The 21,574-nt window shown below is 40.1% G+C and overlaps 1 protein-coding gene across 3 annotated transcripts in view; it reads left to right on the top strand.

Annotated features, from left to right (window-relative positions):
* Window positions 1–21,574, top strand: part of LOC135698528 (semaphorin-1A-like) — a 251,870-nt gene that overhangs the window by 177,033 nt on the left and 53,263 nt on the right. The window contains exons 1-2 of one of the 3 annotated variants that reach the window (XM_065218547.1): window positions 16,213–16,889; window positions 19,775–19,803. The exons of 1 other annotated variant lie outside the window; for it this stretch is intronic. The gene's annotated coding sequence lies outside the window, so the exon portion shown is untranslated. Of the gene's footprint in view, window positions 1–16,212; window positions 16,890–19,774; window positions 19,804–21,574 lie in introns of those variants that run through there. One more of the 3 variants, XM_065218545.1, reaches the window with a different exon arrangement.

Raw genomic sequence — 21,574 nt, 5'->3', positions numbered from 1 at the left:
CGAAATCTGATATCTTTTTGATAGCACGAAATCGATATTCCCCTTCTTCCCTGCTTACTAACTCTCCAAAGGATCCAAACATCAATTGTGCACAACGGGGCCCTCAATGGCACCAAATAATTGAACCTTCATCACATGTGGCGTGGTTGCGGCATGTGTGTTTTTAAGCTTGTCCACTGTTTCTATGGGGTGTCGGTGAACAGATTGGATCCTTGGTTAGTTGAAAAAGATTTGTAAAGAATTGAGCGAGCCACCCTACTACATTAATGCTCACTGGATATAAATTGGCGTAGGTATAAATATTCCAGAGAATCGGCCTTTTTTTTGCCGGTTTCCCACTACCTTTATTTTGTTTATTTAATCTACTGAATAAAAATATGTTTGCAGCAGAACTCGGTCGGCCCTAAAGCAACCAGTACAAATGCAATACATTTTCGTATATGCCGAAATGTAAGGTGAAATACGCCGGCCATACACTACTGGAGCAAAGAAATTACCGGCACTGACAGGGGAAGAAAAGCAGAACCCACATGCGAACCGATGGAAACCTGCATACGAAGTGGGTAGAACTGGCAAACGATATGATTTTTCTGCCTGCCTCCCGGTCCTTCCCGCAGTCCGGCTATTATTCTGTAATTTTCCTATTATTTAATCGATAACTTTTCCGCGCAACCGTTCGTTGCATGGCTATGGCTGTGGTCGGAGGATTTTTTCTCTGGTGATTTTTTCTAGGCCAAGCCGCCGGTAAGAGCGGTTGCTTGCCCGGTCAGGCAAAAAATTGATATTGATATAGCGGATATTAATTGAAAGAAATTATTGCATCTTCACTCTTCGGTTGTGGTGCCGCCACCGCCACAACCGGCCGTTGGCCTCAAAAGTGAGCGAGCAGAAAAAGGTCGTCGGTTTTTCTTTGGTGGTCTCAAAGCTAGCTTTATCATTTCAATTTATTACCAGACGCATTCAATGGGCAGAGTATCAATTTGCGGCGAATAGTCCTATTTGTGGAAATTATTAGGGCAATGCTGCAATGAACGACGATCGACGATGTAATCGACCTTTATGTTTTCCTAGCTGCCAAATTCCCAAAAAAAAAACTGTCATCTTGTGATACACAAGTTAGTACTTCTTTTCCGGGAACTAAATAAATCCTTAAATAAATATAAATTTGAGGAAAACAAATCAAACAAATCTTACGTACGATTATTTATGTGCAGCTATCATTCTATCATTGAGTTAAATTCGATTAATTTCCTGACTCCTAGATCTTTGCTTTCCGTTGCTACGCATTCAATCGAGTTTGCACTCAGCACGGAACTTTTTCATAGTCTTCCAGTTTCTCGTCTGTTCCGTTCTTCTGCTGGCAGTTTCGAGACTACAAACATTTTGCATTTGTCTAGTGTACATGTTTAAGCAAAGCTCTGCTGGGAATTTCTCACGGATGACAAACTTAACTTTACCGTATTCCCCCAGCATCAACACAAGATCTTTCTCGTGAACTTCAGGTGGCAGATTGTACACTCGCTCATTTTGAACATAATCCTCCACATTCGACATGCGAACGTCAACTGTCTTTTCATCATCATGAGGACTGTATCGAAATTAAACAACAAAACATGTTTTTCGAACTTTTTGCACACAACGTACAATATTGTTTGAAGTTGTTTCATGCTCTTGGTAGCCATCCATGGAAAAGGCTGTGAAGATAAAACAACAATTTTCAATTGTTTTAGTCTAATTTGACATCAAGTACGTCAATTTTGGAAAAATATAGAGATTTAGATTTTTGCTGATAGCGACCCAATTCAACTTGATCGCAACTAAAACCTATTGAATGTCGATTACTGATGCTGAATGGCAATTGTATAGAGCATCGTCAAAAGGATACTAATAGTTCTTTGAAATAGTCAAAAATATACTGTAACTATGCGTTAAAAAACTGGAAAATGCACTGTCCGAAACCTTATAAGGGGATCTAAACTAACATGAAACCAGTCCCTTAAAGAATATGTTTTGGTGTGTTTTTCTTTGTTAAGTTTTAATGAAAGACATTACACGCATAATAACACATTTTTTTTTGTTTTTACGGATTTGGAAGGAACGTTTAGTTCACAACTTATTTTCGAAACAGTCCTTAACGGAAAATTAATTGCTCTGGGTTATGCAGCAATGTATGGAGCATCGATTCTTCGGACATAAACTTTATGAAAAAGGATTTCGCCTCAGCTATCCTGTATGCTGGTTCCATCTGAACGGGATCCGCATCTAGAGTCTTAAATAAATCAAGAATTGATTGCACTTATATTCCCAAAACTGAGTTTGATGATATTCTTAATTTCACTCGGAAAAAAATCCGCTCCATATTCGTAAACGGCAGCCGTGGACTCTCGTTCACGAATATGGGAACGATTTTTTTTAATCTAATGGGTTTTCAATAAAAAACGAGAATGATTTCAATACCGTCCAGCGCTCTTGTGAGAGCATCGCGCCTAAGTTGCGCCATACGGCTGACCAGGGCCCCTTCTCCAATATTCAATGACGTTTTTTTGAAGAATAAACATTATGTTTTTAATAAAAAAATACTGAATTCGACGAAAAAATTTTTTTTTTATTAGCTATATGACTGAAAAAAATTTCATTTTTTATTGAACACCCGTTAGATCATCCAATTTTTGCTTCCAACAGCAACCACAATGATAATGAGCATGCACCAAACAATAACTTGATCAGTGTAATGAACTGTTGATAGCACTATCGACACCGAGAGATACAACGATGCTACTGTGTCCATAGATGCAAGCGATCTGAGAGATTCTGGAACTTGGAAATGATTTCTCTGAACTTTTTTTCTCTCTGAAAAACGAGCTAATTTTTTGTACGGTTACAATGTTTTTTGACATTGTTGATTGAATTCAAAGTGTTTTTATGTTACTTCATACGGGAAGCTTTAGTGTGATAATTTATTAGCTAGATAATAGTCTGAAGAGGGTAGGTGGATGGCGGTATAAAAATTGAATAGAAGTTGAAAATATGCGAAGGGCCATTAATGCGACAGTACTAGTCAAACTCACACTTCTTTACATAACTCGTACAATCTACGAGGAGATTTAAAGTATTTCTTCAAATCTACAGGCAATTAAATGTATCATATCATTAACAAGTACACAACAGCAGTCTATTCTGATAACATTGATGAAGCATGAAAAAAAATAACCTCGCTCGAACGTCACAGAAACTAATTAGCAAACTTCTGTTGCTAAATGGTTGCTGAATGAATGATCATCACCAAGCAAGTGACATGACTGTTTGTAGTCTCGAAACTGCCAGCAGAAGAATTCTATGAGTGAGATGGCGAAAATTTCTTGAAGCCCAAGATTTAAACAAGAATTGTGTCCTTAGAATCGAAACTAATTTCCGAGTTCCCGGCATGTAACGAAAAAAAAGGCGAGTCCTGACTGCTGTATCTTAAATTTCTATTTGACTTTAATTTTTTTCAAGGCTCTGAATGTTGGAGAATTTTGTTATTCAAATCCAAGTTTTTGGAAAAAAAAAATGTTCGGTATCTGCAATATTTTTAAAAATTCATGATTTTTAGACTTTAAAGTAATTTCATACGTCAGAATGTTGGAGAGATCTCTAGATCTTGATTTTGCCTAAGCTTGGAAACTGTTCTCTGGAGCTCAATTAATATTTTTTTTTTTTGTTTATTAATTTATTTGATAAGGCTCAACCGAATTAACTTTACAGAGCCGAGGATTCTTGGTCACTATACAATACATCTTATAACTATAGTCAAAAGGTACAACACAATAAACACTTTATCTTCCGCTAACCAAAAAGCCTCCTCCATCAGAACTGGAGCCGCTTCCAGTAGTTTCATTGTATGGCAAATTGTTGTATGCCAACGAGGGTCAGAGCGCGTCCATTGCAGCAATGGACACAAAACGTGGTCAGCACTCACACACTCATCACGAAACGGTTGCTTTCCAAAGTCGACGACACATCGACCGAAAGAACTGCTGATGAAGAACAATGAGAAGGACCACACAATGGTTGCTGTCGAGAAAACAGACGATCGCGTAGCACACATCGAGAGTGGCCTGCTTTTGTCGACAGCCGAGTGAACACTGCTCAATTAATATGAAGTTCATATCTTCTAAAAAAAAAAAATATTTTCATTCTTATCTAAATTGATCCAAAAATAACATAGTCACTGATAGACCTTAGTCAAAATCTCATTAATATTTTTGTCAATGACAAAGATTCACCTGGTAACAAAAAGTGTAGTTCCGTGCATTCTGTGTCATGTTATTGTTCTTCAAGCAGTTCAGGACGTAGATGCTTGTTCACTTTAAAGTCATTTAATTTCTTTACAAATTTGGCTAATACAAAAATCTGCATTGACAATTGAAATGGTGTGCCTTCACGACGAATGTTAGCTCAAAATGAGTGACCAATGCAGAATTTTGAATATGGCAGTGTATTGTCGATATTTTGCAGCACTGCCTGAGATGTCAAAGTACTGGACTGGCAGAAATATCTTAACATTGGGACGAATATTTTTTTCAGATCTTGAAGTGTACAAAAATTAATGATGGTGAACTTAGTAAAACTTAGCTAGAAATTGATTTTAATTTTCAAAAGTTATACTTTAAATTCATTCCAAAGTCGTATTTTTTTTTAGAACTGGATTTATAAAAAAAAAATAGGTTGTTGACTTATAACTTCTTTTTAAGCTTCTGTAGCGAGCGTTTTGCCGGCTCGCGACTTAAAGTTCTAGATGCACTTCCACAGTTATTAATTGGTTAGCATAGACAATGCATGAATTTATATATTTTGTGGCAAGCACAATGATACTCTATCTCCAGGGAGGTCGATAAAATGTTCAACCCAAAAGCTTCCCTCGACCGGACTGGTAATCGAACCAGCTGCCTTCGGCTTAGTAATACCGTGCCTTTACTGACTAGGGCTATCAGAGGCCCTCTCTGACTTATAAACAGTATCGTAAATCTGGATAAATTTACTAAATCTCAGACTTTAAATAAATTTCATGATTCCAGACTGACACAAATCATTTTCATTCTGGGACTTTGAAAAAAATATTCCAGACGTATAAAAAATATGACATTGAACTTACAAAACTCCTTAAGATTCGTCGACTTATAAGAACTTAAAATAAATGCCATTAAAAATTAAATGAATAGTACCTGTAGTCTGATCCCAATAGATGCAGGAGTGAATTGGGATTGTTAGTTCTGAATGGTGTGTGGCCTGTATGCCAGAAATGATTTTCAGGAGCCTAAGAGTTCGGATAAAGCTCAATCCTGATTGTAAATCATGTTTGAGTCTTCCAAAGAGATGATTCTTGTGATAGCCTTCGTTCTTACTGATTTTCATTTGTCGTGACAGTCGTCGTTGTCACCTAATTTGGTGGCTCTGTGGCCTAGTTGTGACTGGTTTTGCTTACTGAGCAGATTATCAAAGGTTTTATCATTAAATTGAATGCAAACCAACAGAAACAGTCAATCAATTCCGTTAAACGTATTTTTTCATCTCCATTAAATCGAAGGCAGTTCTTGTACTTTCCATTGCTAAGACTGTGATATAAAACCAGAACAACTTGATGTCTATCCAATATTGGGTTCGTTTCCGGTTAATATTGGTTTCTGGTATAAATAATATAAGTTGGTGTCGGATTGTTTCAATGTTCGTGTCAGAATGTCAACAAGAGCTGCGCTCGTCCTTGAAGTCGTCTCATTTAAAGATGATCCACGCTTTCGTCAATTGTCGGCTTGCTTCAGTCAAAATCATCCATGCGAATGAGATCCCTTTGATGGTGGATCTTTGCTTTTTTTCCGACAAATAGGGGAAATGGCTCTAATGTTGGCCTATAGATCTAAAATTGGGCCCATCGCTAAACATCTACTATTTATCAATTTTATCTAGATGAACGCATCATTGGGACGGTACTTATGGATATTTTTGGTCGCTATTGAAAATTTAGTCGATTGCTGAATTTATGTATGGGTCCAAATTAGGGGCATTTAGGCCGACATTACATCCATTTCCCCTACATATTTGCAAATGAATTTGAATACACCAAGATTATCATTTGGGCCCTTGTAGTACTTGTTGGGCAACTTCATTAAATTCGTAATTTTACCATCGCTTGCTTGATGGCTGCTTGTCTGCGATCAGCACTGAGAAAAAAAACCCGATGAATACAAACAAATAATCTCACATCAATCATCCTAGCGACGTGACATAACCTTTCTCACACGTTCTAGTGCAGCCTTCCATCGCAAGTCTTGTGTCAAGCTCTGCGAGTCGTCTTTCTGCAATCGTTTCCCCCAGAGTGATTGTTGTGCCCTTCTTTTATGGACAACGCAGAGTGACCGGACGTTTTTTCTTCGGATAATCTTGGTCAATGCCCGGCCAGCAGTACCGACACATCGCTGTGCCCTATCAATCTGCCGTGATCTCCGTATGCTGGTCTCTCTGGCACTGTGCACGCGTGATAACTTTGTTTTGGATTTAGCAAAACTTACGAGTAATCAATCAAACATGCTGATTGTACAAATCCTGCCGACCAAGCCGCGGCTGGGACCCAACCTGGGATCAGGAAGTATTTAAAGCTTAATGTACACACTTGATCTAATCTAACACTCGAGAGCTTAGATCTCGTTCAAGGGTCCATGAGCGGGCGCTCTGTGTGTGCCCGATCAACAATCCATCAACATGTTCAAGATAGATTCTGTTTTACCGCGCTGACTTGCCAAGTGACACAAGCGGGGAGCTTTATAAATTATTCATCATCGATTAGAGGGAGACCTGGCCGATCGGTGGTGGGAAGCGGCGAAAAATTAAACTGTTCGCAAAAATCATGCCGACACACTGCTGATTTTCTGCGTCGTCCACTTATTGGCACTTGTTTGTCAAGATCTCTCCAGAGTTCGTTCGAAACCGGTCCACTTATGTACTTGCCATCGGATGGAGCCCACAAGACTGGCAGAGTTTCGAACAATGACGTTGGGTTACACAGACCGGCGGACTGGAAGATATTCTGTTTGGTTACTCATGTTGTAGGTACACACATGTGGCAAAAAGCTTTCATTTATCAATTGACAGTTTTTGCGCAGTTGGCTTAAAACTAATCCTAGTATGAATAAATATTGTCATCCGGTCCCACGTTCCGCTGCTGCAGCGCGAGACACGGTGTCTCCATGAATCGTGTCCATCTACGCAGAATCATTCATCGTTGGGCGGAGAACCGACACGATTGTATAACGTTAGTCCACATATGGCCGGACGATAGGGCGCACGGGACAACCCGTAGATTAGTAATTAACTAGTTCTGCTCCGGCTCCGGAGGATTGAATACATTTCCCAATCAAACACTTGTACAGCAATGACAATGCTGTCAATGGGAAAGAGATATGATGGGTCTCTGCACCTGATCAGGGCAGAGGTGGAACACTTCTTGCCCACACGAAAATCGCGAAATCGCGAAGAACTTGGCGATTGATTTCACCACACGGTACCAAAACGGGTTCCCTGATTCTCTGCAGCGGCGTACCCGCAGGTATTGGTCTTTTTTTTTATGAATTTTAATGTGTTGTTATTAAAGGACCCCTCGCCGATAATCGCGTGGTCGTTTCCGAGAACAAAGCGAAGCGTGTGTTAATGAAGGTTCCTATACGTTAGAAAGCGCTTGCAACAGGTTCCAGCTAATTGTACGCTAAGCTGCATTTATGCAAAGTCGCCACATCGGCTGATCTAATCGATTGAGAATGGACGCGTTTCCCACTCATAACCACCACCGGTGGTGACACCGTGTCTCGTATCGTCGTGGTTTGGGTTCAGCAAAGTTGCGCTCCATGAGCGGAATCAAATTCCTAAGCAGCTCGGAGGTGACGATCTCTGAGGTCTTTTGTGATTCGAGCAACTTGACTCGAATTAACGCGTCGGACGAGCACGTAAATAAATCTAATGTCATCCTGCACGTATAGCGTGGCACTCGGTCGAATGTACATGTTCTGTTTTGTGGGCATATATCAAGCCACAGTCGTTGACGTAGCTAGGAACTTTTCCAAGGGAGAGTCTGGAAGCTTCTGCTTTGCCACATTTCCAGAGTCTTTAAAAAGCTTCTAAGTTCCTGGATTTTAAAAGTTGTTGAACAAATATTCAAGTTCAGAGTTTCTAATCTAATCTAATATCATCTAATCTAATACAAACGCAGTAAGTACGAGACAGCATCCTGGAAAATGATTCGGTTAGATAACGCCTATTTTGTTGTTGTTAAAATTGGTGTTTGCACCATATCTGAGATATTACACAAACATCAAAACGGCCAGGCCCACTGCGTTGCATTTGCCGCAAAGATGATTCAGTGAAATGATTAGAGTTTAATTAAATAAATTTACCAAACGCTCCGAGTTATGTAATAGTGAATTTAATAATCATATGTGATGTAATGAATGGTTTATATAATATAGTATAATTGAAGGATCTCACCAAATGCCTCCAATGTACATCAAATTCCAAATTTATAGATAAAAATGGAATGATCTCACCAAAACTGGTCTGCTTGACTTTGGTCATCAACTTTTACGAGCTTCAAATGGAGTACTCTTTCGGTCGCTTATTCTTGGTGTGGCTGTATCGGACGATTGGATTTTTTTTCCTTGATTTGTTTTCCGTGCTGAGCACCAATGCTACCGACGCCAGGGAGGCAGCTCCCACACCTGGACCCTACCTATCGATCCATCAACTCATGAACCGGGGACCAACGGCTTTACTTCCCTTCCAAAGGAAGGCGTGATCAGAGATGTTATGCCTCAGAACATCCCGGCGTCGCCGACTGGGATTGAACCCAGGCCTGCTGGGGTGAGAGGCAATCACGCTTACCACTACACCACCGGCGCCGCTAATCGGACGATTGGATGTTGGAGGTTCAATGGAGATTTATTTTTTTTCGTAACTGCCACTTAATCGGGGATCCAGCGTTTTTGCGAGGGGTACAACTCTATTGTTGCGGTATTGGTATTACGTGAACTCTGATGCAAATCTCTGCTTAGCTTAACTTTTAAATCTTTTTCTAGAATTCAATGATGAGGAATGGAAACACCAGCCCTTTATTCTATCGATGAAAAAGCAATCGCGGAGTGAAAGCGCCACACGTTCATTGACTGGCTGCCAGGATTCGTGGTTATAATTAGTAGTTCAGCAGTCCAAGAATATTAGAGCTTCCATCCCTTTTCCGAACAAATAGCGCTTGGTGCACAGCACAGGTGGTGATAAATATGTAGAACACATGGACAGAGTACGATCCGACAATGATACTTTTTTTTCACGGTGTACGGTCACTTTCGCTTCACTCTAGAGGAGTCGTATTTGAATATTTGTCTATCACCAATTAAAACTATTTATTTTCACAGAAGTTTTAGCCGAAACAAGCAAAACATATGACAGTGAATAAACAAATACGTTTGCTCGTGGCCAGAGCCTACTTCACAAATATTCAAGTTAAGATTTTTTGTAAAATCTGGAGAGTACATGATCCCAGCAGAGATCTTAGTTTTGAATCAAATAATTATACATGGCCAAATTTTTTAGGGTCATTTGGTGATTTCAAGGCCAACTTGGTATTTTTGAAACTATTTTGTTGATTGAAATGCACGTTTTTACGTTTTCATGGTCTGTAGGCGTTTTAAGCGATTTTATGCTCATTTTGCATTTTATTCGAAGATGTTGGATTTAACAAGCCATTTATGTTATGGTCCGTCGATTGTGGAGTTCTAGTGGCCATTTTGACATGTAATGGTCATTTTAGTGTTTCTAAGCTACTTTGGCGAATTAAAGTTGTCATCATACCAGTTGATATTTATGAAACATAGACAGTTTTGGCGTGGTGACATGTCCTTCCAAAGAATTTTACCAATGCATTTAGAAGACAAAGATCGAAGAATATTTCATAAAGAAGAAGTGAACACATCATTCACTCCGCACACCAATCTTGGGTCATCTTTTTTGTCAGTGTGCCGCAAGTATGCCGATTGTGCCGGTCATAGAGCAAGCTGCAATGGTTTAAAATACCCATCCCGGCGACCCGGTATTTCTGACACCTTGAATGTTTTGGTTTGAAATCGCAAGGATAAATTGGATTGAGGATGACGCGGGAAGTGCCGAGTGTGCGAAATTTCGGTGTTTTGTGATCCATAGAGTAATAAAAGTCCTGTGTTTTAGTGTTTTATAATGCCCTCAAAGGCAGACCAGAAACCTAGCCTTTCGGCCGGAAAGAGTTGGAACCGGTGGGGGAAATTGTTGGAGACCGACTATAGAGGGTGATGAATAGACTTCTTTAGTTTGTTTCGTGTGAGTGGCAGCATTATTTGAATTAAGGGTACTAATGAGGTCTGATTAACTGCCTCTTCCTCTTCAGTCCACTCTAGGACCTAAATTTCGTATTTAGATCTAGAAGTGAACTGCTGGTCTGAGTTCCTCTGGTATATTCAATTAGAAGATGTTCCTGAACATACAGTCAAACAGCACGTAATGTTCAGAACAAATTCAATGACAGTTATCCAGCAGTGCTCCCATTTTATTTACAACAATCTAATGCCTACAAGATTGTGCCGAAGGTATGCCGGAAATGTGCCGCTGGGCAATCATTCCACTTGTACTTAAATTCGGCCATATTTGGATCTTGAAATTCAAAATGGCGTATTCGACACTTTTTAATAAATCGTAGCACAAAAACCTCATGAGGCCTCATAGCCTAGTCAGTAAAGGCACGGTATTACCAAGCCGGAGGCGGTGGGTTCGATTCCCGGTCCGGTCGAGGGAATCTTTCGGGTTGGAAATTTTCTCGACTTCCCTGGGCATAGAGTATCATTGTGCTTGCCACACAATATACAAATTCATGCATTGGTATTGGCATCGAAAGCTCTCAATTAATAACTGTGGAAGTGCATTTAGAACACTAAGTTGAGAGCACGCAATAAGCTAATATGCGCTAAGCAATAAGCTTGAAATGCGAACAACAAGAAGAAGAAGCACAAAAACACGACACTCACCCGTCATCATCCCATCTCTAACCGACGCTACCAAACGGACAACACTCCTCCCCTCCAACACTTCACTTGCTCTTCCAAACAAACCACCGGCTAAATCTATACACCAAAAACATTTCATTGCAAGATAAGTCCACTACTAAACCACTATCATTAATGATATTTTTTTTATCGGAATAACCACAAAAAATCGTGATAGCTCCTAAAAATTCAACCGTTGGCAGAGCCTACTCCGAATCGGTAAAGGCGGTAATCGTCGCTTGCACGAACAGTGTCGTTTTTGAGTAAGGATTTGTTGAAAAATCTCGAAAACGCCACGTTGAAGTTGTTTGCGAGATTCAAAATGGTCTAATTTTTGCAAAAATGTGAATGATTGACCCCCACAAACAATTATGCAAAGTGTCAAGGAAATCAGAGAAGGTCGCATCAGATCCATTAGTCATTTGCCGTGGAAATGCTCTATAAGGAGTGCGGTGGCTTAGTGGTGACCGTTTTTGCTTAATGAGCAGAAGATCCAAGGCTCCGTAGTAGTATAAATTTGTAAGTATCGCAATCAGAATCAAACGCTCAGATCACTTACCGTGCAGAATCCCGATCATACCCTTCCTTAAAACAAAACTCCCTCCTAGAACAACCGTGGCGATGCAGAAGTAAACTCGTTCTCTATTGTTAACGGTGGTTGAATATTCATCTCTTCCCTTTCCGCAAAGAAGAATGTAAGCTAGATCGAAACTAAATTCATTTGGTTCATTTTAAAATTTTGCCAGCTTTTAAATCGTGGGGTGGTATATGCGATATGTGCGGTCATTCACGCGCAAGTTAATAGCTGACCATCCACGTCAGCTAACGCATCGATTTAATCTTACCATCTCCGAATTCCGTGAAACTTCGCATAATTGTTCGCTACGGACAATGAACCAAATTTCTGCTGGATCTCGGCCATTTTGACACTCGCCTTATCTTTCAAAATTGCGAATTCGATATTTTTCAATAAATCATAGCACGAAAACACCTTAACTAATCGAAATTACGTTTGGAGCAAAGTTGTTGGAAACTGGATTAGCTTTTCAGAAAAAAATGTTATTTAAGTACACAAATTCACAAATTTTCGTAAAAAAATTAATTTAGTTTTAAGACTTTATTAAAAAAATATCAAAATATCTATTTTTTCTGATATTGCACATTTTTAGTAAAAAGTTTGAACTTTTCTTCACATATAATTTTTATTGTTTACTATGCAGCAAACTTTTTTTAGTCCGGAAAATCGTTTCTTATGCACAAATCTCTTAAACTCTTATTAAAAAATCATGAAAATTTAGGCCCTCTGACATACACGGAGTACTTTATTTTACATGGACTTGACTTGTTATTTTACAATGTCCATTGTGTCAAATATCAGAAAATTTATAATCTTTCGAATAAAAATAAGTTTACAAATCTTAAAGGTGTCCTTTCTTTGTTATTGAAGTTTTAAACAGATTTTGTTTTCCATGTTTTGAAAAAAATTTAGATTTTTTTTTAAGGAGGCTTTCCCGTTTTTCTACAGTTTTGTCTCAACGTCATTTTGATTAAATGAGCCGTTTCGTGCTATGACTTAATGAAAAATATAGAAGACGTAATTTTTTTTTTTAATTATGCTAGTCAAAATGGTCGAATTCCAGCTCAAACTTGGTTCATTTAATTTAATTTCACAACGAACAATTGTCCGAAGTTTCATGGGCTTCTGAGAGGTAAAATCTGAAATTTGTTTATTTTTTTCGCTATTTGGCAGCTTACTCCATAGTAAAATAACGGCATCCATACTAGATGATGATTTTTGCCAATGTAATCACACTTTTTTTTCATAAATAGGGCATACCGTATGCGTGATAATGTTTGCACCATTGAGCAATGTCAAAATTAAACACATTCTCAATAATTTCGTTTTCGAGTTTTTTTTTTATTTATTCAAAGGGGATGTTTCTCAGAGCCTTAAACTATGTTAATCATCGATCTAGTTTCCACTTGCTGCAATAACGGCCTCCACACGCTTCCGGAATGCACGGCAGGTTCTAATAATGTAGTCTGGATCGATTTCGCTCCAGGTACGAGTTAATGTTTGTCTGAGGCTTGCTGTACTCGGGTGGCGTTTAGAACAGGCCTTGGCCTTCATGACGCGCCATATTGAGACCTCCGTGGTTGACCTTGTCGCCTTTTGGAATGAACACAGTCCATTTTTTGCCGTCGGAAGCCACCAATCCAAACACCATAACGCTAGCAGGATGCTTGGTCAGATACATGTTCTTGTGCTCGTCGGCCACGTCTTTTACCGGAAGAGAACTAATATACCGGTCGGTTCAGGAATTTGATACGGGATCGACGGTAAACATGCTTTCGTCGGTGAACAGGATTACCGGATTTTTTCGCTTAAGGAAGTTCAAGATTTTCTTGCATCGTTCGACTCGTAGCTCCCGGATGCAGTTGGTAATGATGTGAGCTTTTTTCCGTGCCCTCGACTTCGCCCCGCAATCTTCCTTTACGATCTTCCGTGCCGTAAAGTCACTGATCCCGTGTTCCTTTGCCATTTTCCTTATTGAACGCACTGGATTCACCAGAATCTTCCTTTTGATAGCAGCGATAACCCTCGGAACCCGAGCTGAGCTCGGACGACCTGTGACCACCTTCGCGGATAGTTGTCCTTTCTTTTCTCGGTCTAAAACCCTTTTGACGGTCCACCGGGACACTCCCACGGCGATTGAAATGTCTTTTTGCGACATTAGCGCGTGGGACAAATCACAAATACGCTACCACGCTTCATGGTGCAACTGTCGAACTAAGTAAATCATTTTCTTTTATACATAGCCTACTACGGTATGAGCTATAGGTTACGTGCATGCAAAGAAAACCAAGGCATTGCAAACATTATCACGCATACGGTAGATCTAATTTTGGGCCTCTAAGCACAACCCGCCCCTTGCCTCTATGTTTCGAATGGATTTTTTTTCACAAATTGGAATGTTTCCACCAGTGTTGGAAAAATATCAAAAAATCAAATCTCTCCGAAGCCCAAGATTACGCTTGAATTTCTGAGACAAAAATCATTAAGCACATAACTGCGGTTGATATTGTGATCTGTGACGTTGCAGCTCGGAATATCAAGCTAACAAAACTTACCAGCTGCAAATCTCTCCAAACTGTGGTGAGATTGAGTTTTTACTTTACACCCGAACGCAACCGAAACTTCCCTAACGGCTGGTAGCAGTCGCTTTGTGTCTGCCATTAGTGAAGAGATAAAAGAGATAGCATTATTATACCTTCTCTTTCTAAGAAAACGAGGTACAACGGAATCATTTTTGCGTCGATTCAACTCTTAGCTTCAACTTTAAGGTGTATTCTGATCTGAGCGATATTTCACGCGCGGAGAGAGATTTTGCGAAGGTACGAGAGAGAGAAAAGTACTAGTTGTTTTTCCCATTCCAACGCAAATTTTGCTCCGCTCCGCTAATGTCCGCTTAGATCTGAATACACCTTTACACGTTGTGAATAGTCTCGCAATATCAAAGGAGCTTGTAAAATCAATATTAAGCATTATATTTTTCTCCAATATCACGCGTGATATTGAGAGAGTATGAGAGTGGAAAACTATCAATTTGCTAATGATCATGCCATCACTGGTTTCCACTGCAGATGACATCTAAATTTATTCACCTTTCCGTACGTACCGTAAGATTCGATAAAGAGAAGCAAATTTTTGAGATATTGTTAAAAATCTAACACTGTTTCTTGACCCAAACTCGGCCTACGGATTCTAAATTAGGTCTAATGCGTTGAAACGCTATTCACGAATGCCATCAGATGAAGATAATAATTGATTCGGTTGGAGCGCTTCTTTTATTTTTGAGAAAAACGCCAAACTTTTAATGCAGATTTAGTAAAGCTGAGTTCTTAAATAAAATTCAGCAAAAATTCGAATTTCAGATAAGATCATATAAGATTAGGAGTCCAAAAGCGAGCTTTTTTTCTGGCTCCCTTCTAGGACAAGCCTTTACAATTTTGGAAAGGGCCTGACCCCTTTGGCACCCCCACATTAGCTACACCATTGGCCACAGTAATTTATTGTGTGTTTTTATCGACTTCAAGGGGAATGCTGCATGCCTGCGAGACGACCGACGTGAAGTGAGATCTTGTTTGGCTTTCCGTGCGAAGATTTGTTCCAGTGTCTCGCTGTTGTTGTATTTGATCCCTCGAGTCGAAAACATGTTAGCCTTGTTTGGAGAATTTTTCAAATAAATTATAATACGCTCATTACGGCGTGTGCTATACAGTTGGCACGTTCGGTTGTTGGTATGGCAACCGCACAGAGAAGCCAGACCGCCACTTGTAGTGCTGTGCAGTACATGTATGCTGAAAAATGTAGATCAAATTGTAGGTATCGGTTGCGAGGGTGCTCAGAGTGTGCAAATCTTGCGTTTCTCTCGGACAAAAACTAAATTGCACAAGTTACAGGGAACAATTATCATGATCATTTTGCTGTTTGTTCCAGCCGATTATCCCACTGTTCGTTATGTGGTACCCGTTTGCTTGAGCGTTTCAGATTACAAATAAGCTGCGCAATGCCTGCTACGACTCAGAACAAGACTTCAAAAGCAAAATCGCTCGAAAACATTATTGTCCATTCCCCTATGATGGTGACTCTCAAAATGGTCTATTTTGCAGGTCGTAAAACGGTCTTCTTATTCTGCAACCCCGTCGTCGTCGTTGGTCGGTTGGAAATCAATTGGCCAGTGTGTTGAGCGCATATAGTAATTGTTAGATGAGATAAGTCAAGTGATTGAAGGCGTACACTTTCTGATTTATTCTGTCATATTCTTGCATAGCGCGGGCAATATTTGTGGATGTATTTGTATGTGGGGGACCGATCTTGAATACATATTCTAACCTACCTGTTTTGCGGTTTATTCAAGAGCGAAGCTTGAACACAAGAAGCCGCCTGCGCCACCTGCACCATCGCACGCGGGGATTTATTTTAATTCTCTGTTTTTATTACGCTTCGCCGCTGTATGCCAGAGAGCAGGTTTTCGACCAGCCCCGTAGCAGCAACTTTGCCTTGACTGCTGCCAAACGAACAACAAACCGCGCAGCTCCAGTCAGTGCTAGTTTGGCGAGGTGACAATAGACAGCGCGGTGTTGTCTTTTCCCGCGATCGCGCGATATTCCGAGTCTTCGCACCGTGGAACGTTGATTGATTTTCAACTTTGTTTTTGAACGTGTAAACGAATCTGAAGGTGATCACCGAAAAATTACCGTCGCCGCCTGACAGATCGATGTGTACGCGCTTTTTTTTATCGGTTTACGGTCAAACCGTGGGTGCTTTTAACCCTTCGTTCCTTTGAGCAATCCAAGTGACCTTAGTTTCATCGCTCGCCGCCACTCTGGCTAGCGAAACGAAGAAGGCTATAATGACGCACGCTTCAGCGCAAGATAAATTCGTTTAGCCATGTGCACTACTGTGTCCAGCAAAGTGCCATATAGGATGTGCGAGTGCGAAAGTGATTTTTATATTAGAGGCTCATTGAGTGCGTGTAACAAGTGACCGACGACAGCAAGTAGTGTGCAATCAGCCATCAGTGGCAAGTGAGTGATAATGGGAGTTTAATCCAATTTGTGATGTTAAATCAGTTCGTTTACATCGCCTTCTTGGATGCCGTGGAGTGAATGGTGTGCCTTAAGAAGCGGATTTGTACTCTCGAAAGAACGAGCTTGTAACGAAATAATAGTAGCCGTCTAAATTTGGAAGCAATCGTACCTTACATATATTGTCAACAAGAAGCTCTCTGTCAAGTGAGTTGTGTAGATAAGAAGAGCCATTATTCATTTCCACTGTGTATTTACTTTGTTGACCGTACTATTTTGCAATAATTTGAACGGTGGTGATGATCAATCGCTTAAGACTCCAAATCGTTCTCTACGTCGTACGGGCGGTGATATTTTACTTCTGTTACTGTGAGGAGAATAAGTCAACTTCACACCAGTAGCACGCGATCATCGTCGTCATCTTGTTAGCAGCTCCAAAACAAACATGCATTTTGACACACTTCAGAAACACACACGCTTGCTGCTCTGAGGTGCAAAACGTCGAGCTATGCGCTTGTTTGTAACATGAATTATTAAAACGCCGTTTCCCATAGTCATCAACGTGCTTCGGTTGCTAGAAAGTATGTTCACTTAGACACAACATAGCAGCATCTGGCTTGACTTAACACAGTCGCGAGCTGAACACACACATGACTAAGGCTGATCTCTTAATGCATCTTTGCGCCAAAGTGGCAATTTCCGGATATTAGCGTTGTTCGACTTTTTATGTGTTTCTGGAGCAACAACGAAGAAAAAAAAGCGACAACTTTTCGCTAAGCGCTTTTGCGTCTGCCGTCGTCAGAGTCGATGAGAATCCAGTAAGTCTAGTTTTACCACGCAGATCCGTCAGACACTGTATTCGATGAGGTTCGGTTTGGTTTGGCTGCCTCTCGATTGTGAGAAAGGTATTAATTGAATGATTAAGTTGTTACAATTGTGGCATACTGCTGCTGCGGTTTCTTAAGTCGAATTAAGTGCGCCCCAATTGCTGCCATCAAATTTGTAATTGCACTGCCCTACACTCGTTGGATGGCATTTGAGGAATTCTACTTGATTGCGTGTAACGTCGAGTGTCTACTGGCTCAGCTCAAGTGCCTGATGTTGTCAAGATACGGCACAGATGTGATCTCGCTTGCTATTATGCCCACTTGGAAGGTTGATAGCTCTTGGAAGATGTGAAAAGTTAAGTCACTCAAAGTCGTCGCCGTATTTTTAAGGGTGCGTGCAATATGGCACTGGAAACGATTACAACAAGGCGTCGAACAATACACTGTTTTCCAGCAGAATCAACGATCAGATAAGTGCAAGCACGCGACCAAAATATCAAATTACGCACATTGGTGTTGTGCGTTTGCTGCACCTACCTTTGCGATTATATCAAGGTATAAACCAACTCACGGTGAAGAAGATAATCAACACATCATTCACCCTCCAATTGCCGGAAAGTGGTTGGTAAAACATCAGAGATGGGTGCAGCTTGCCACGAGAGCTCTATATATCGCAATCGACGCAGCAGATGTCAAGCATCCGACTCATAAATGTGCCAATTTTGGGAATGCATGGCGTGTGCCACGTGCCAGGTTCAGTTTTGCCTCGCTTTCGACGATGGGACCGACGATGGATCGCAAGCTGCAAAACTTGTGCCTTCGTTTGGTGTGACCATAAAATCTTAATAATGCATTCTGGAGCAGCAGCAGCAGCAGCAGTAGCAGTGTATCATTAAATGTTTCGCCGCACAGGAATATTCTTTCGATAAAGAGCAGTTCTACATGCTTTCCATAGAAGGCGACCCCATCGCTTATGCGGGTACAGTGACCGTCGAAGATATGGTGACGCTGAACTGTTTAATGTGTTTATTGTGTCAACTTCTATGCTAAGAATTTTGTAAATGTACGTAGCTGAAACAAGAATGGATTAATTGCTGCGGGGGAGCAAACAATGATTGAAATTTACAGATTTTCCGTGAATCTCGAAATTCGTTCTCTTAAAATTGAGACGTGTCATAAGAAAAAGAACTCTAATAAGATTTACATTCAGACTTACCTCAACTAGCACGAAAGAATGCATCAATATTTGAGTGCCATATAATTTACAAAATTCCTCAACTACTGCGAAGTTCCCTGAATGTACTGCAAATTCTTATTTTTTTAATCTCTCTTAATTCTACGAAGACCTCTGAACATCTTTGAACTTCTACAAAGACCTCAACACATTTTATTGAAAATCTGTAAAGTTCCTTGAAATTGATATTTCATGTAACTTTCCAGATGTTCATTGAGCAGAAAAAGTGAGCGGATGGCAGTGTGAGAACTGGTATACCCTGATTCAAAGTACCCATGATATTAGGTTCAATTCATCCCGATTTAACTTGCATATTTTGTATGACTCATCCTTTTTTTTTAAATTATGTAATTTACTTTGGTGTACTGTAATAGAGGGGATCGGTGGCCTTAGAGCGAACGTTTTTGCTTACTTAGCAGAAGATCGAGGGTTTAAACTCAGGCTCTTAATATGAATCATGAGTCGTTATTTTCATAACATGAACACATCAGTTTAATTCAGCGTACCGTTTACTCCTTCCGAACTGTTTGCCCCACTGTACTTAACAACTGGAACTGAACACGCGTTAGTTGCAATCGAAACGTCGTACAACAACCACCTGCCTAACTGCCATCCAGGTGCTACGAAAATGGGAAAACTCCGCGTCGTCGTCGTTGTCCTCGCCATCCGACTCAGACAACTCGTGAAGAAAACCATGAAAAAACCACCAGCTTTCGATTATTCGCTTATCCTCAATCGCCATGTACAAAACTATGTCCGGGCAAACATGCAGTGTAAACGAAGAAAACGAACAGAACGCACATATTTTGGGACAACAAATCATTAGAAACGATGTTTGTCCCTCTTGTCTTCCAGCCACGGCTCCTGTGGATTCGATTTCATCATGTTTCCCTCCCTCTCTTTCTCTATCTCTCTCTCTCTCTCTTCCTAATCCACCACCCGACATGTACAAATATTTGAAATAGTTTTCGCCGTCGTTCCAATGAAGTTGAACTGACATTTTTCTTTTTCGTTTCGATTTTCTTTTCCAGATCCAGCACAGTTTCAATCGACATCTAGAGTGAGTATTGGGACCGTGATAGATATCATAATCGCTTTGTATGTAGGTCATATATAACCTTTTATTGCATCCGAATGGAAGCAATTTTCGAGACATGATTCGAGCTGTTCTCCTCATATCGGAATTAGGGGGAATGATATTGAAGAAATCTTCAACGATGTAGGGGTCAATTAAGATATCGGCTAGCAGCGAGATTTTTTTCTTCTTTCTTCCGAGTGGAACACTGCTAGACGCCCAAAATCCCCAAATGGAGTTGTTTTTCGGAGGTTGGATGCGTTCTTTACGCATTGTATGCTTAGATGTAGTTCATTGTACCATCGCACAGAGGGGTATTTCTACGAGTGTACCCCATTAGGCATAAATACTTTAGGCATACGGACGTTAGGCATAATTGACGTTAGGCATAAAGTCATTAGGCATAATGGACGTTAGGCATAATATACGTGAGGCATAATGGACGTTAGGCATAAAATACCTTGCTGCTGTGCAACTCTAGAAACCTGTTTAACCTGTAAACCTGTAAACAATGCTTAAATTAGGCTTAGCTTTGAATAAAAAATGATACAAGTCAAACAAACATAGTTTATTTAATAAGCACAGTTTGGAATCCATTATTTATCATATCATAAGTGACGTATCTACATATTTACTTAGATCCATGATTAGTAGCGATAGTGGTTAAGTAATCTTACAATGAAAACTCAGCTTAGTTTTGAACTATATCTTGAAATCAATCGCATCTAGAAATAAAAAAAAATCACACATTTGTTGTAATATATTCTTACACACATATTGCAAAAGTCAAAGAAGAAAAGGTTTTCCTCAAAGAACAGCTCATGAAATAAAGAATGGTGAATTCTGTGCTTTTTCATTCAATAACAAAAAAAAAACAGCCAAGGTTGAATAAAATATGATGCCAAAGATCAGCTCATGAAATCAAGAATGGTTAATTCTGTGGTTTTTCATTCAATAACAAAAAAACATACCTGCTGCTTCCAGGATTTCCTGCCATACTTTTCGATACAAAGATTCTGATTTTGTTGTCATCAGAATGAAAACTAGCGGAACCGTCTGCTGATGTGAGGGAGCGATACTTCCATGAACAGTGACGAGTTGCCGAAACAAACAAGGAACTGTGGCAAACGTACCATCTGTAACCCAATACTTTGCCTGTCCAAGACGTCGTTCATGAGTTCCAAAAATTAAGGCTCTTTCATTATTGTCACCGAAGTCAGCAATCAATAGACGGTCTCCATTATCATCCTTCTGGAATTCATCCGGTAGATTATGCCTAACGTCCATTATGCCTAACGTCCTTTATGCCCAACGTCCATTATGCCTATCGTACATTATGCCTAACGTCCGTATGCCTAACGTCCGTATGCCTAACGTACGTATGCCTAACGTCCGTATGCCTAACGACCGTATGCCTAACGTCGTGCACCCTATTTCTACAATGTAGTTGGCCAAATGTCGATTTTTAAAATTACCCAAAATTGATGCTAAATTGTTGTTTTGTATGCTCAAAGGATAGGAGAACAATGCTGTATATCTTTTATATCTTATTCAATACTCACAACGTTGCGGTATCAATACTAATTTGACTGTTTTTGTATTGTGCAAGTTCGCTCGTTGTAGTTTTCTTGTCTCCGTTTGCTGCTGGGTTCAATGAATCTGTTTGTAAAAAAATATGCGTTGATCAAGCAGGTATTCCACATGAAATCAGTGGATTTAGATAAATTTTTGGCTTCTTTCAATTTAATACAACCGT

Source organism: Ochlerotatus camptorhynchus, unplaced genomic scaffold, assembly GCF_037179485.1.
Source record: "Ochlerotatus camptorhynchus isolate MF236.1 unplaced genomic scaffold, CSIRO-AGI_Acam_v1.1 ptg000089l, whole genome shotgun sequence".
Lineage (NCBI taxonomy): Eukaryota > Metazoa > Arthropoda > Insecta > Diptera > Culicidae > Ochlerotatus > Ochlerotatus camptorhynchus.
Note: the sequence above shows the minus strand (reverse complement) of the source record. Positions and strands in the feature narration are given on the sequence as shown.